The sequence below is a fragment of the Balaenoptera ricei genome, chromosome 10, assembly GCF_028023285.1.
Source record: "Balaenoptera ricei isolate mBalRic1 chromosome 10, mBalRic1.hap2, whole genome shotgun sequence".
Lineage (NCBI taxonomy): Eukaryota > Metazoa > Chordata > Mammalia > Artiodactyla > Balaenopteridae > Balaenoptera > Balaenoptera ricei.
Window position 1 is genome coordinate 89,052,542 of NC_082648.1, and position 16,164 is coordinate 89,068,705.

General features: G+C 40.9%; 1 protein-coding gene and 1 pseudogene across 5 annotated transcripts in view; one reads left to right on the plus strand and one right to left on the minus strand.

Annotated features, from left to right (window-relative positions):
- CHST11 (carbohydrate sulfotransferase 11) overlaps positions 1–16,164 on the plus strand; it is a 279,870-nt gene that overhangs the window by 79,521 nt on the left and 184,185 nt on the right. The window contains exon 1 of one of the 5 annotated variants that reach the window (XM_059934811.1): positions 8,451–8,525. The exons of the other annotated variants lie outside the window; for them this stretch is intronic. The gene's annotated coding sequence lies outside the window, so the exon portion shown is untranslated. Of the gene's footprint in view, positions 1–8,450; positions 8,526–16,164 lie in introns of those variants that run through there. 5 annotated transcript variants of the gene reach the window in all.
- Positions 1–16,164, minus strand: part of LOC132372801 (prostacyclin synthase-like) — a 107,345-nt pseudogene that overhangs the window by 73,365 nt on the left and 17,816 nt on the right.

Consider the following 16,164-nt stretch of genomic DNA (forward strand, 5'->3'; position numbering starts at 1 on the left):
AGAAAAGGCCAGCTCACAGTTTCCATCATCATGTCACTTTGGAATGAGATGGAAAATGAAGAGCCTGAATACATTTTAAATGGGCTTAAATTGCATATCAACTTGGGAAAATGTCATCTTGGAATGGGGTGTGGTTGTGAGACACAGAAGCTCTAAAACAACAGATCCTAGCATGGTGGGCTAGGGTTGACCATGGACACAGCCAACCAATCAGGTGGGACTTTTAATCACAGGCATCCCGAGGGCCCAGCATTGAATTAGCACTGGTCTTGCAATAGTCACATGGGCTTTTCATCATATTAGGGGATAATGAGGTCAAGTATTAACTGGTTGGGTTCTGAGGTCTGATGACCCGGCTTGAAATCTTAGCTCTGTCTTCTAGCAGCCGGATCACTGAGTCTCACTAAATAGATGAATTTATGCCCTGCCTGGTCCCCGAGGTTTTGAGTTGGCTGATCAATAGACATTTAAAGAAATCTTTAAGAATGGCTATCATCAAAAAGTCTACAAACCATAAATGCTGGAGAGGGTGTGGAGAAAAGGGAACCCTCTTGCACTGTTGGTGGGAATGTAAATTGGTGCAGCCACTATGGAGAACAGTATGGAGGTTCCTTAAAAAACTAAAAATAGAGCTACCGTATGACCCAGCAATCCCACTCCTGGGTATATATACGGGAAAGACGAAAGCTCTAATTTGAAAAGATACATGCACCCCAATGTTCATAGCAGCACTATTTACAATAGCCAAGACATGGAAACAACCTAAATATCCATTGACAGATGAATGGATAAAGAAGATGTGGTACATATATACAATGGAATATTACTCAGACATAAAAAAGAATGAAATAATGCCATTTGCGGTAACATGGATGGACCTAGAGATTTTCATACTAAGTGAAGTAAGTCAGACAGAGAAAGATACCATATGATACCACTTATATGTGGAATCTAAAAAATAATAAATGCAAATGAACTTATTTACAAAACAGAAATAGACTCACAGATATAGAAAACAAACTTATGGTTTCCAAAGGGGATGGGGTGGGGGATAGATTGGCAGTATGGGGTTAACAGATGCACACTACCATATATGAAATAGATAACAAGGATATACTGTATAGCACAAGGAACTATATTCAATACCTTGTAATAAACTATAATGGAAAAGAATTATTAAAAAATATCTATATGTATAGCTGAACCACTTTGCTGTATACCTGAACTTAACACAATATTGTAAATCAACTATACTTGAATAAAAAACCTTTTAAAGGCATTTTTAATTTTGGAGTAGCTTTAGATTTAGAGAATAGTTAGTACAGATAGTGAAGATAGTACAGAGTTTCCATATACCCCTGACCCAGTTTCCCCTATTAACATCTTATATTAGTGTGGTACACTTGTTATAACCAATGAACCTATATCAGTACATTATCATTAACTGAAGTCCATATTTTATTTCGATTTCCTTAGTTTTTGCCTCATGTTGTTTTCCTGGTCCAGGATCCCGTTCATGAGATCACATTACATTTAGTTGTCGTGTCTTCTTAGGCATGTGACTGTGACAGTTTCTCAGACATTCCTTGTTTTTGGTGATCCTGACCATTTTGAGGACTACTGATATTTTGTAGAATATCCCTCAGTTGGGATTTGTCTGATGTTTTTCTCATGAATTGACTGGGGTTTTGGGATTTGGGGAGGAAGACCCCAGAGGTAAAGTGCCATTGTCCTCACATCATATCAAGGGTACATACACTCAGCATGACTCATAACTGTGGATGTTGACCTTGAGCACCTGGCCGAGCTAATGTTTGTCAAGTTCAAGTTTCTCCATTAGAGAGTTGTCTCCGCTCACCTGCCTTTCCATACTGTGTTCTCTGACAGGGAGTCATTATCTGTAGCCTATACTTAGGAGTATGTTCAAGAGAAGTTTTTTTTTTTTTTTTTTTTAAATTTTTCCCATACCTTTATCCAGCACTTTCTACATCCCACATCTTATTAAAATCCACCCTATTTCTTTCCGCCACTAGGTTGTAATTTCCTTTATGGAAAGAAACATGGCTGATTTGTATAAACATTATAGGTCAGTTGGCCAGATTACTTGACATTTGGGATTTCCTGATTTCCAATCCTTGGTCTTTGGAAAATTCGGTTTGAGTGAGAGATAGCAGTCCTGATAACTTTAGCTTATATAATATTATATATATTATATAATATTACCCCAGTTCAGTATTATGGTATCCATCATTGGGACTCTTTACCGTCTGCATTTTGAGAAATGCTGATTTTTGAATAGTTGAGGCCTAAGGATTTCACAATAATATCAATAAAAGCTCACACCTACACATACTTCTTATGTGCCAGACACAGTTTTAGCCTTTAACACATGCTAACTTTTTTACCCTATAAAGCAGCCGCTATTAATGTCCTCATTTTACAGATGAAAAAAGTGAGACACAGAGAATTGTAGTCAGAGAAATATTGCCCCAGGTTGTACAGCTAGTAAACTACAGAGCTGGGCAATGGAATTTGGAGAGCAAAAAGTTATCTGTGTGTTTGCTAACTGTCCTTCCCTGCTATCCACACTAGCCAATAACTCCAGTATCCCTTTCCTCCTGTGACAGCAGAGAGTGCAGGCTTTGGAGCAGAACAGCCCTGCGTTTATTCCTGGCTCCAGCACCTACCCGCTGTGTGACCTTGGGCAAGTTATTTCCCTTCTCTGTCTCTGCATTCATAAAATGCAGATAATAATAATATTGGTACCTCCCTGAGAGCTTTGATAAGATAATGCAAGTAAAGCACCAAACCTAGCATTTAGCATATATTACAAATACAACTGCCATGTTTTCTGAATTAAAAGTAGGGAAACACAGATGAAAAACTGTGTCAGTTTAGGGACGATAGATGAACTATTTAAAATAGGGATCATCTCCTAAAAGTAGGATGGCTGCCCAGTGGAATTATAAGATACTCACAAAGAAGGTGGAGGAGCTCAATGGTGGAAGCGACTGAGAAGCTGGGACAAGGCAGGACCTGCGTCGTTTGGGAGGGACGTATCTCAAGACCATCTCATATACCCCAAAATTGTCAGCCATAATAGCATAATACATAGTAAAGCATAAACTGAAAAACTTAAGTTATCTTTTCAGACTCTTAACAATTATCTAAATACAGGAGTAAAGGTCACAAATAACATTAATAAGTAAAGCTTGTCGTTAAAGTGACCTATGTTTTAAAATGTTATTGCAATTTAAGATCCATAAGAGGAATATAGATAGGTAGCATCTCAGATTTAGGGAAAGTCACCATTTTTAAGCTAAGGACCATCAGTTCCTAGACTTTTAAATTTTAACTTTGCTTCTATCAATAGCTCTGGCAGGCAGCTTTTCGGGGAGAGCCATATTTTTGCAAAGAAAGAATGAAAGGAAGAGAGAATGTGTCAGAGATAAGAAACCCCATGCCATCGCCAGGTGACCGGAGGCCACACTCCTGGCCTTTTCCACTGTCACCTGGATGCTCTTGACTCAGATTCGTGCCTCAGGAAAATCAGAAACAATTGACATGTCGACATGTCAAGGACCTTTGGGGAACGTTGCAAATGGGTAAACCACAGTGTTTGGTCTGGGAATGCCAAGTCTCCATCCTCTCTAATTACAAAGCTAATGAGAATTGGAGGCAAGGGCTGCAGATGGCCTGCAGTGGGCCAGGAAGAATTTTGATGCCCTAAAATGGCACATGTTTTCATCCTGGAAACATGGTCTTATCTATTCGTGTGTGTGTTGGATTGAAGCAGTGGAATGGAAATTGAACTGTACCTCTAAGATGCTGCTTCCTGAGTTAAGGTTGAAATCAGGTCAGAAAAATACTTTTCATCTGCCATGTTTTGAGAGCAAAAGCAAAGAGTCAGTGGCAGAGCTTCTGAATGACTTTTAAAGGAAGACCTGGCATCCCTGAAGTATCCAATACACTAGCTTGTAAGAACAAGGATCAAAATGAGACACACAAATTTTTGTTCCACAGAATGTTTTCAGAGTAAGAAAAGGCTCTGGGATTATATCCAGCAGCCCTTTTCGGTTTTGTTTTGTTTTAAACACACACACACACACACACACACACACACACACACACACACACACACACTTAAAAAGTTTTCATCTGCCCTGGTCATGCTGTCCTCATTTGATGATTAATTGTGAGTCTTTGGCTTTGTTCTATAGACGCCAAAGCTCTTGAAGGTGACGTACACGGAGTGGTATCAACCTACAGAGTGATTCCTCACAAGACTGAGAAGTTAACATCTTAAATGACAATCTGTCTTAACATCCCTTTTGGGAGTTTCTTCTCAGTGTCTGCAAGACCCTTCCCATTCAAAGTGGTCCATGTTCAGGTGGGAATGTAAATTGATACAGCCACTTTGGAGAACAGTATGGAGGTTCCTTAAAAAACTAAAAATAGAACTACCATATGACCCAGCAATCCCACTACTGGGCATATACCCTGAGAAAACCATAATTCAAAAAAAAGCATGTACCACAATGTTCACTGCAGCACTATTTACAATAGCCAGGACATGGAAGCAACCTAAGTGTCCACTGACAGATGAACGGATAAAGAAGATGTGGCACATATATACAATGGAATGTTACTCAGCCATAAAAAGAAACGAAATTGAGTTATTTGTAGTGAGGTGGATGGACCTAGAGTCTGTCATACAGAGTGAAGTAAGTCAGAAAGAGAAAAACAAATACCGTATGCTAACACATATATATGGAATCTAAAAAAAAAAAAAAAAGGTTCTGACGAACGTAGGGGCAGGACAGGAATAAAGACACAGACGTAGAGAATGGACTTGAGGACACGGGGAGGGGAAGGGTAAGCTGGGACGAAGTGAGAGAGTGGCATGGACATATATACGCTACCAAATGTAAAATAGATAGCTAGTGGGAAGCAGCTGCATGGCAAGGAGATCAGCTCGGTGCTTTGTGACCACCTAGAGGGGTGGGATAAGGAGGGTGGGAGAAAGACGCAAGAGGAAGGGGTATGGTGATATATGTATACATATAGCTGATTCACTTTGTTATACAGCAGAAACTAACACAACATTGCAAAGCAATTATACTCCAATAAAGATGTTAAAAAAAAAGAAGTGGTCCATGTTCAGCTTGCATATAAGTTCTGGGCAGTTCTTTCCTTTCACTGAAGCAAAAATAATGGTAGTGTTCTCTCTTTGATTTCTTAAACCTCCTTGTCTGACATTCATGAGGCAGTTCTCTTTAACATTTAAAAAATTTCCATGCTGGCCCAGTGGGTGTTCTGAAATAGAATTTTGGCCATTGCCTCTTCCTTTTGAATCCCTCTGCTGAGGATGGGGTATTTACTCAGAATGCATGTGCTCAACATTTTGGAGACACTCTTCCTCTTTGCTCCATTTCCTGGGGGAATTGGGAAAACAGCTGAGAAAAGGGCAGTGAAAGTTATTTCAGGATAGCTAATCTGAAGGGAAAGAAGTATCTTAGGAGTAAAGACCATCAGACAACCTGTTGTTAGACCATAACTAATCATTGGATAATAATGCATTTTAATTCCTAGCAATTCTCATGTCTATCATTCGAGATCTTGGATGTGAAGGATCAAGTTGGGATAACAAGTAATTTCATTTTTCCTTAACTGAGAAAAGTGAGGACTGCATTTTAAAATGGTAGTATAGAACATCGTGGAGAATATACTAACATTTGTCTTAAGATAATCCACATGCAGCTGCCATGAAAAACAGTATGGCGGAACCTCAAAACTTTGATGTAGAATTACCAGTGGAGTTCACTTCTGGGTATATACTCAAAAGAATTGGAAGCAGGGATTCAAACAGATATTTGTACACCGATATTTATAGCAGCATTATATACAATAGCCAAATACTGGAAACAACCCAAATGTCCATTGACAAATGAATGGATAAGCAAAATGTGGTGTATCTGTGTGTAATGGAGTATTATTTACCCTTTAAGAGGAAGGAAATTCTGACACATGCTGTAGCATGGATGAACCTTGAAGATATTCCGATAAATGAAATGTCGGTTACAAAAGGACAGATACCATATGATTCCCCTTATGTGAAGTACCTAGAGTAGCCAGATTCATAGAGACAGAACATAGAATGTTGGCTACCTGGGGCTTGGGGGAGGAAGAGGAAACAGGGCGTTAGTGTTTAATAGGGACGGTTTCTCTTTGGGAAGTTGAGAAGGGTCTGCAGATGGCTGGCTGTGGTTGCACAACAATGTGGATGTACTTAAATGCCCTGAACTTTAAAATGATTAAAATGGTACATTTTATATTAGGTCTGCTTTACCAGGGTATGTAAAAAAATATTCCACACATACCAGCACATGTACCCACTTGCCTTTTGGGGAGGACACACTGGAAACTGGTCCAGTGATTATATAAAACAGGCCAGGGCCTAGAAGCACAGTGTTCTGGCACACAGTGTATGTTCTGTGAATTCTTTCGAACAGACCGTGGTTGCCTAGGGCGGGTGGAGGGGAGGAGGGAAGACGTATTTTCATCACAGGTATCCTTTCACGCCTTTTGGAATTTTTGGGTACTGTGCGGCTTCATTACTTATTCAAAAAATAAATTCACCCCTCAGATCCAGTGGCAGTGAGGGTGGTCCAGGGAGATGTAAGTTCACCTGAGAACATTTTGGGGCCATGGAAGGGTCATTGCCTTGTAGAACAGTTGACGATGGCACTCAGCCTCTGAGAGGTCGTCAGGGACAGAGGGCTGGGCAGGGGAGGATAGCTCTGTGTTTCAGTTTTTATGTGAGTGGGACAGGTGTTCTTCTCAATATGTCATAGTTCATGTGTTTTCATTTGTTCCTGGATGGGGGGGAGGGGCGTGGTGATCTCTTCTAGCCCTGGATGCCTTTAAATTTTTTCTGCAGAGGAATGTGGTCTTTCCCCCTACCCTCCCTTCCCTCCTTCCTACTCTGGAATTGGCCCGGTCTTGCAGGAGCCCAGAAGTGTAAATCGAGAGAAATTAGTACATTTGGTTGACTCCTGCCTGATGTCCTTTATCTGTGTGTGGCCTCCTGAGACGCACAGTGACAGTCACCAAAGTCATCTGATACTTCCCCCTGCCACCTCTACCTCTCCCTCCCCCGCTCTAGTAACCTACAGATTCCACTCACCTGGGCTGATTATTGATCTTCTTCCCTTCGCTTACTGCAGGCACCAGTTAAGAAGTATGAAAAGAATGTCCATATGTAGGATTTCTGAAAAGAACTTTCCTGATTCTGAAGAAGGTGTTGGCCAGCTAGCCTCTCTGGGCTAGTTTCTCAGAAAGTAATGAGCAGAGTTAAGGATATTAGAGAAAAGTGTAAACTGTTGGGAATGTGCCCCATGTCAGCATGGAAAAATGGACAGCTTTTGGGGGGAGGGAAGGGGAGAAAATTTGTTCTGCTGTTGTAGAAATCAGAAGTTTGAGCTGAAACAATGAACTGTGGTGGTCAGAATCCTTCCCTGGAGATAACAAATTAGGTACTGTCTTTTGGGTTTTTCAAAATAATAATAAAGGCCTTTCCAACCCCATCTGAATCACTACAGTAAATTTATATGGGGTGGATGCTGGCCTTCTCACAGCAGCCGTGCGGTTTAGAAGTTCACTGTCAGTTTGCCCTGTGGCTGGAACATGAGGAAGTGCTGTTTGGTTAGATCCGGATGCAGAATCCTTGTTCTGAGAAGCGGGAGGTGTCGGCAGTGGTACAGGGTCCTTGTCTGGATGGTCTGTCTGGAAAGCGGAAATCCCTAGAGAGAGGCACAGATCCTGGCTGAGTATCCTTGCTGTTACCCCGCAGGGTGAGAGGGACCAAGGCAGATTTTGTTACAAATTGGAAAAAGAAATCCATTTATTGCCTTCTTAACTCCTCTGCCGTGTTGTGCATGCATGTGAGGTTTAAGGACTATGCGCCACTGGCCCCTCGAGGGTAGGGGGCGGTCTCTCGGCTCTCCTGAGCTCTGGTGTTGTGACCCTTGGAATGTATCCATCATGTCAGTGTTGCTTTGTGGAGCTGGTCCAGGTTTCCTTCGCTGAATGAATGCGGACTGTGTTCCGAAGAAGGGCAGAGGGAGAAAAACCACCCTGAGTCAGGTTTTTGAGAATAACAGTCCTTGTCTCTGTCTGCTGGGTACACGCTTGGTTGATTGATTGAAAATCTAGAAACCTGGGCTTAAATATAGAACAAATGGATATTAAGATTTTTTTTTTTTTTTGAGAGGGAAACTAATATTTGTTGAGTGGAAACTCAGTGTTCTAAACAGAATTTTTTGCATAGTTCTCCCAAGATCTAGGGAGGCAGATAATAATGAGTAACATTAATTACAAACAAAACTATGTGTCAGGCTCTCTTCTAAGTATTTTGTGTGTAAAATTTACAGATTACTCCTTTCAACAGTGTTCTGAGGGTAGATGCAAGAACTCAGGATGCTGAGACACATCAAGGTTAAGTGACTTGTTTAAGATTACGCTTGGTAAGTGACAGAGCCGGGATTCAAACCCAGGTGTTCTGGCTCCAGAGCCCAAGCCTGAACTTACCCGCTTCCCTAGGGATGAGGAGCCACATGTGACTTGCCCGAGGTCATCGGACTATAAGTGATCTGTTTTATTTCTCATTATTTGTGATTGATCAGGGGTAGTGAAAAGTTTCGCTTTCCTTCCCAAGGTCTTCTTGGCTAGCATTAGCATAATGGGGATACTCTGAGCCACCCAGGGTGCCCATTTAGAAAGCTCAGGTTTTGCTTCAATGCATATTGAAAAAGGAATTGCAAGGCCACCCAAGAAAGAGGCGTGTGCAGCACTTGGAGATCCTTTTTTCCAGGATGGGGAACAGTTCTATCACGTCAAGTCCCTACAGCTGCTTCACTCCAAGCACTTCTTTTCTCTCCTGGACAAAACCAAAACAAAGCAAAACAAAAAGTCCAGAGAGAAGTGGTGATTGGACTAGCCATGTTCCCTTTGGATAGTTGGCACTTGCTCAGGGATTGAGCCCAAACTTGCCATGACAAATAACAGCCCCAGGCTGTGCCTTTTCTAACAACATCCTCTAAAGCACTAGTTAAGCGGTGCTTAGATTTCCAAACCAGATAGATGCTTTTCTTTGCAGATCAGGATTTCTAAAGCTGGCGTATGTCATAGAGACACCAGAGCAACCAAGTAGAGAACTTACATTTTCTATTTAAAAATTTATTGCTAATAAAGGACTCAAGTCTTTTGGCCACTCTAGCAAATACTGATGTTTTTTTCTCCTGCTGTGTCTAGGGAGAATAGTTTGTGGTGGGGATGCCAGTGGGGTTAGAATTTTCTGTGATGGGGGAGTAATTGGAATAGTACAAATCGTAAGATCTGTAAAAAGGAATGCAACCCTAGCAAAGGGGGTGTGCAGTTACAGGCAGATGGGCCAAGGGGATGGTCTGATTGCCAAGTGGATTGGAGCCCAAGTCTAAAGGTTTTCAAGTAGGTAATTAGCAGAGGAAGGAGCCAAACGCAGGCCTGCTGGCGCCTGGAACAGCAAGATTTTCCGTTCAGGTTGGATAGTCTTAGAGCTGAGATGGGTGCATATCAGTTAACAAATGCAAGCGCCTGATATTATGTTCATGATTGGGAGCGGGGATCATAGAGGAATGAGCAAACAGGATTTCTGTTCCTGAGCAACAGAAAGTCTTGGGCTGAAAGATAAATACATGCAGCAATGGAGAACAGTCCAAGGCAGATAATTAAGCAGTAGATTGCGTGCTTTGCTCCCAAGTGCTGGCATCTCTAGTTAGTGGTATACCTGACACAGCACAGGCTCTGGAGTCAGAATGTTTGGGTTTATATTCTGGCTACCCAGGCTGCGTGGCCTTGAGCAAATTAGTTCATCTTTGGGGGTGTCAATTTCCCTATCTATAAAATGAGAATAGTTCTAGTAGCTACCTCATGAAGTTGTTTTGAGGATTAAATGATTTTCTTCCTGGATAAAAAGAAAAAGGCCACTTACCCCTGCTTCTTGCTTTTGAACACAGGCTCGATACCTAGAACTGCAGCAGCTCTCTCGTACACGTGAGGCGATGAGCATGAGGGAGAAAGTTGATAACGTTGGGATCATTAATGACCCTGCTGGGCAACCAGACCAATGCCTACCTCCAGACTCTGGACTCTCTCCATTTAAGAATGAACCACTGCTGGTTGAGGTTTCTGTTGTTTGTAGCCAAATGTATCTTAATTCATACAAATGTATTACGAGACTGGAAATTCACTGAAGGCAGGGCAATGACGTAATCACCTTTGAGTTCTCAAGGAGAATCTAACATAATACCCTGCATACAGTAGGTACTGAGTGGTTTATGAGGAAGATAGATGGTTGGAAAGAGGGGAAGGAGGCTGGTTGAAGCGGTATGCTGGTAAATGTTTAACTGTTAGCTCTCTGGGGGAAAAAGGTCCTGATTTGTAGCATTCGTCAGTTTCCGTGGTGTAAATATTTCCATCATGGCTGATTTCAAGCTACCAATGTAGCTTGAACTCAGTGATGGGGAGAGAGACACGTGTGATCAGCTCTTGTGAGCTGGTACAAACCAGCCCCAGCTCACCACTAGAGGGACAGAGGGGAAAAAGGAGGGAGAGAGAAAAGGGAAGGAAAGGTTTTATTAAAATTGATAATAGTAATAATGGTAATAATAATAGCACCTCAAATTGACTGAGGATTTACTCTGTGCCAGGTTCTGCTCTGAGTCGCTCCCAGGGGTCTTCTTTCTCCTCCTTGTCCTGAGCAGAGTCACATGATCTTTTCCAGCTACAAGAGAGGCAGAGAAGAAAGAACACAGGGGAGTGGGCAATGCTATAAATCAACGGTCCCCAACCTTTTTGGCACCAGGGACTGGTTTCGTGGAAGACAGTTTTTCCACGGGGGAGGCGGGGTTGGGGGAGAAGGTTCAGGCGGTAATGCGAGCGATGGGGAGCGATGGGCAGCGGCAGATGAAGCTTTGCTCGCTCACCCGCCGCTCACCTCCTGCTGTGCGGCCCAGTTCCTAACAAGCTGTGGACCGGTACTGGTCCAAGGCCCCGGGGATGGGGACCCCTGCTATAAATGGCTTAGACCATTCATGTGTCATTCTCTAGAGGTGGGCTGCTTGCCTCTCTGAACGCAGGTAGGCATCTGTCAGTGATAAGGGACAGCTCTCAGATGGGCAGCCAAGAGTGTCCAAAAGGCAAGACTTTCCAAGCAGAATGGGATATTTTTCAAACTTCAAAACTGCCTTTTCTGCAAAGTTAACTAGCTCCATTATCATCAGAATTATAAAGTTCTCCCCTGCCTTCCTCCACCTCTGGTTACTACTCCAGACATCATAAACTGACCTTGTCCTTCACAGTAGAACAGTTGGTTTTCTCAACCAAACAGGTACCAACACCAGTGATAAATGAGGTGGGAAGAAAAAAGATAACATGTGGATCGTCAAAACACGATTGCAATAAAACATCCAGAAGAGAAAACAAGTGCTTCTGATGTGCTGACTCGCTGCATTTCATTTGGGCTGTGAAGTCCTGCGTGGGTTTGGGGTGGGGACCAGCTATGGCCAGAGCGAAGTGACGAGAATGATTGGGGTTCCTACTGCAGAATTCCTTCCTATGGGATCAGCTTCCTCCTTTATACATTCTCTGGGCAGACTGCTCATATCAGACTCCAGAGTTATCACTGTCCTCTGGCAGGTAGAAAATATAAAGGAAAATGCCAACATTGGGGTTATTGTTGGGGGGGAAAAAGGCAAGAACTAAAGGATATTCCTGTACTGTCTTCAGGATTTTTGCAGATTTTATATCTAGGTGTCAGTTTCTTAAAAAAAAAGAATTACAAGTGATTTATCGGTTCCACCTCATCAGAGGCCCAGAGAGGGTGAGCAAAGGCGGGGAGGGAAGAGATGGGAGGAGATGAATGATTCTGCTTGGAGGACTTCTTGTGAGCTTAGGCTCTGCTGTGTATCTAGTGAACGTGAGAATGATGAAGCGCTCAAAGACCAGACCGTGCTTTTTTTTTTTTTTTTTTTTTTTAATAGATCTTTATTGGAGTATAATTGCTTCACAATACTGCGTTAGTTTCTGTTGTACAACAAAGTGAGTCAGCCATATGCATACATATGTCCCTATATCGCCTCCCTCTTGAGCCTACTTCCCATTCTCCCTCTCCCACCCCTCTAGGTCATTGCAAAGCACCAAGCTGATCTCCCTGTGCTATGCTGCTGCTTCCCAGTAGCTAACTATTTTACATTCGGAAGTGTGTATATGTCGATGCTACCCTCACTTCGCCCCAGCTTCCCCCTCCCACCCCGTGTCCTCAAGTCCATTCTCTATGTCTACATCTTTATTCCTGCCCTGCAACCAGGTTCATCAGTACCATTTTTTTTTAAGATTCCACATATATGTGTAAACATACAGTATTTGTTTTTCTCTTTCTGACTTACTTCACTCTGTATGATGAGTCTCTAGGTCCATCCACGTATCTACAAATGACCCAATTTTGTTCCTTTTTACGGCTGAGTAATATTCCATTTTATATATGTACCACATCTTCTTTATCCATTCGTCTGTCAGTGGACATTTAGGTTGCTTCCATGACCTGGCTATTGTAAATAGTGCTGCAGTGAACATTGGGGTGCATGTGTCTTTTTGAATTATGGTTTTCTCTGGGAATATGCCCAGTAGTGGGATTGCTGGGTCATATGGTAATTCTATTTTTAGTTTTTTAAAGAACCTCCATACTGCTCTCCATAGTGTCTATATCAATTTACATTCCCACCAACAATGCAAGAGGGTTCCTTTTCCTCCACACCCTCTCCAGCATTTGTTGTTTGTAGATTTTCTGATGATGCCCATTCTGACCGGTGTGAGGTGGTACCTCATTGTAGTTTTGATTTGCATTTCTCTAATAATTAGTGATGTTGAGCAGCTTTTCATGTGCCTCGTGGCCATCTGTATGTCTTCTTTGGAGAGATGTCTATTTAGGTCTTCTGCCCATTTTTTGATTGGGTTCTTTGTTTTTTGATATTGAGCTGCATGGGCTGTTTATATATTTTGAAGATTAATCCTTTGTCCATTGATTCATTTGCAAATATTTTCTCCCATTCTGAGGGTTGTCTTTTCGTTTTGTTTATAGTTTCCTTTGCTGTGTAAAAGCTTTTAAGTTTCATTAGGTCCCATTTGTTTATTTTTTTTATTTCCATTACTCAAGGAGGTGGGTCAAAAAAGATCTTGCTATGATTTATGTCAAAGAGTGTTCTTTCTGTGTTTTCCTCTAAGAGTTTTATAGTAACCGGTCTTACATTTAGGTCTTTAATCCATTTTGAGTTTATTTTTGTGTATGGTGTTAGGGAGTGCTCTAATTTCATTCTTTTACATGTAGCTGTCCAGTTTTCCCAGCACCACTTACTGAAGAGGCTGTCTTTTCTCTACTGTATATCCTTGCCTCCTTTGTCACAGATTAGTTGACCATAGGTGCGTGTGTTTATCTCTGGGCTTTCTATCCTGTTCCATTTATCTGTATTTGTTTTTGTGTCAGTACCATATTGTCTTGATTACTGTAGCTTTGTAGTATAGTCTGAAGTCAGGGAGTCTGATTCCTCCAGCTCTGTTTTTTTTCCCTCAAGACTGCTTTGGCTATTCGGGGTCTTTTGTGTCTCCCTACAAATTTTAAGATTATTTTGTTCTAGTTCTGTAAAAAATGTCATTGGTAATTTGATAGGGATGCATTGAATCTGTAGATTGCTTTAGGTAGTATAGTCATTTTCACAATATTGATTCTTCCAATCCAAGAACATGGTATATCTCTCCATCTATTTGTGTCATCTTTGATTTCTTTCATCAGTGCCTTATAGTTTTCTGAGTACAGAAAATACAGTTTTCTTTTACATCCTTAGGTAGGTTTATTCCTAGGTATTTTATTCTTTTTGTTGCAGTGGTGAGTGGGATTGTTTCCTTAATTTCTCTTTCTGATCTTTTGTTGTTAGTGTATAGGAATGCAAGAGATTTCTGTGCATTAATTTTGTATCCTGCAACTTTACCAAATTCATTGATTAGCTCTAGTAGTTTTCTGGTGGCATCTTTAGGATTACCTATGTATGGTATCATGTCATCTGCAAACAGTGACAGTTTTACTTTTTCTTTTCCAGTTTGGATTCCTTTTATTTCTTTTTCTTCCCTGATTGCCATGGCTAGGACTTCCAAAACTATGTTGAATAAGAGTGGCGAGAGTGGACATCCTTGTCTTGTTCCTGATCTTAGAGGAAATGCTTTCAGTTTTTCACCATTGAGAATGATGTTTGCTGTGGGTTTGTCGTATATGGCCTTTATTATGTTGAGGTAGGTTCCCTCTATGCCCACTTTCTGGAGGGTTTTTATCATAAATGGGTGATGAATTTTGTCGAAAGCTTTTTCTGCATCTATTGAGATGATCACATGGTTTTTATTCTTCAATTTTTTAATATGGTGTATCACATTGATTGATTTGCATATATTGAAGAATCCTTGCATCCCTGGGATAAATCCCACTTGATCATGGTGTATGATCCTTTTAATACGTTGTTGGTTTCTGTTTGCTGGTATTTTGTTGAGGATTTTTGCATCTATATTCATCAGTGATAGTGGTCTGTAATTTTATTTTTTTTGTAATATCTTTGTCTGGTTTTGGTATCAGGGTGATGGTTGCCTCGTAGAATGAGTTTGGGAGTGTTCCTTCCTCTGCAGTTTTTTGGAAGAGTTTGAGAAGGATGGGTGTTAGCTCTTCTCTGAATGTTTCATAGAATTCACCTATGAAGCCATCTGGTCCTGGGCTTTTGTTTGTTGGGAGATTTTTAATCACATTTTCAGTTTCATTACTTGTGATTGGTCTGTTCATATTTTCTATTTCTTCCTGGTTCAGTCTTGGAAGGTTATACCTTTCTAAGAATTTGTCCATTTCTTCCAGGTTGTCCATTTTATTGGCATAGAGTTGCTTGTAATAAACTCTTAGGATGCTTTGTATTTCTGCAGTGTCCGTTGTAACTTCTCCTTTTTTCATTTCTAATTCTATTGATTTGAGTCCTCTTCCTCTTTTTCTTGATGAGTCTGGCTAAAGGTTTGTCAATTTTGTTTATCTTCTCAAAGAACCAGCTTTTAATTTTATTTACCTTTACTATTGTTTTCTTTGTTTCTATTTCATTTATTTCTGCTCTGGTCTTTATGATTTCTTTCCTTCTACTAACTTTGGGTTTTGTTTGTTCTTCTTTCTCTTGTTCCTTTAGGTGTAACGTTAGATTGTTTATTTGAGCTTTTTCTTGTTTCTTGAGGTAGGATTATATTGCTATAAAATTCCCTCTTAGAACTGCTTTTGCTGCATTCCATAGGTTTTGGATCATCGTGTTTTCATTGTCATTTGTCTCTATGTATTTTTTGATTTCCTCTTTGATTCTTCAGTGATCTCTTGGTTATTTAGTAACGTATTGTTTAACCTCCATGTGTTTGTGTTTTTCATGTTTTTTCCCCTGTAATGGATTTCTAATTAGCGCTGTGGTCGGAAAAGATGCTTGATATGATTTCAATTTTCTTACATTGACCAAGGCTTGATTTGTGACCCAAGATGTGATCTACCCTGTAGAATGTTCCCTGTACACTTGAGAAGAAAGTGTAATCTGCTGTTTTCGGATGGAATGTCCTATAAATATCAATTAGATCTATCTGGTCTATTGTGTCATTTAAAGCTTGTGTTTCCTTATTAATTTTCTGTCTGGATGATCTGTCCATTAGTGTAAGTGAGGTGTTAAAGTCCCCCACTAATATTGTGTTACTTTTTATTTGCTCTTTTATAGTTGTTAGCATTTGCCTTGTGTATTGAGGTGCTCCTATGTTGGGTGCATATATATTTATAATTGTAATATCTTCTTCTTGGTTTGATCCCTTGGTCATTATGTAGTGTCCTTCCTTGTCTCTTGTAACATTCTTTATTTTAAAGTCTATTTTATCTGATATGAGTATTGCTACTCCAGCCTTCTTTTGATTTCCATTTGCATGGAATGTCTTTTTCCATCCCCTCACTGTCAGTCTGTATGTGTCCCTAGGTCTGAAGTGGGTCTCTTGTAGACAGCATATATATGGGTCTTGTTTTTGTAT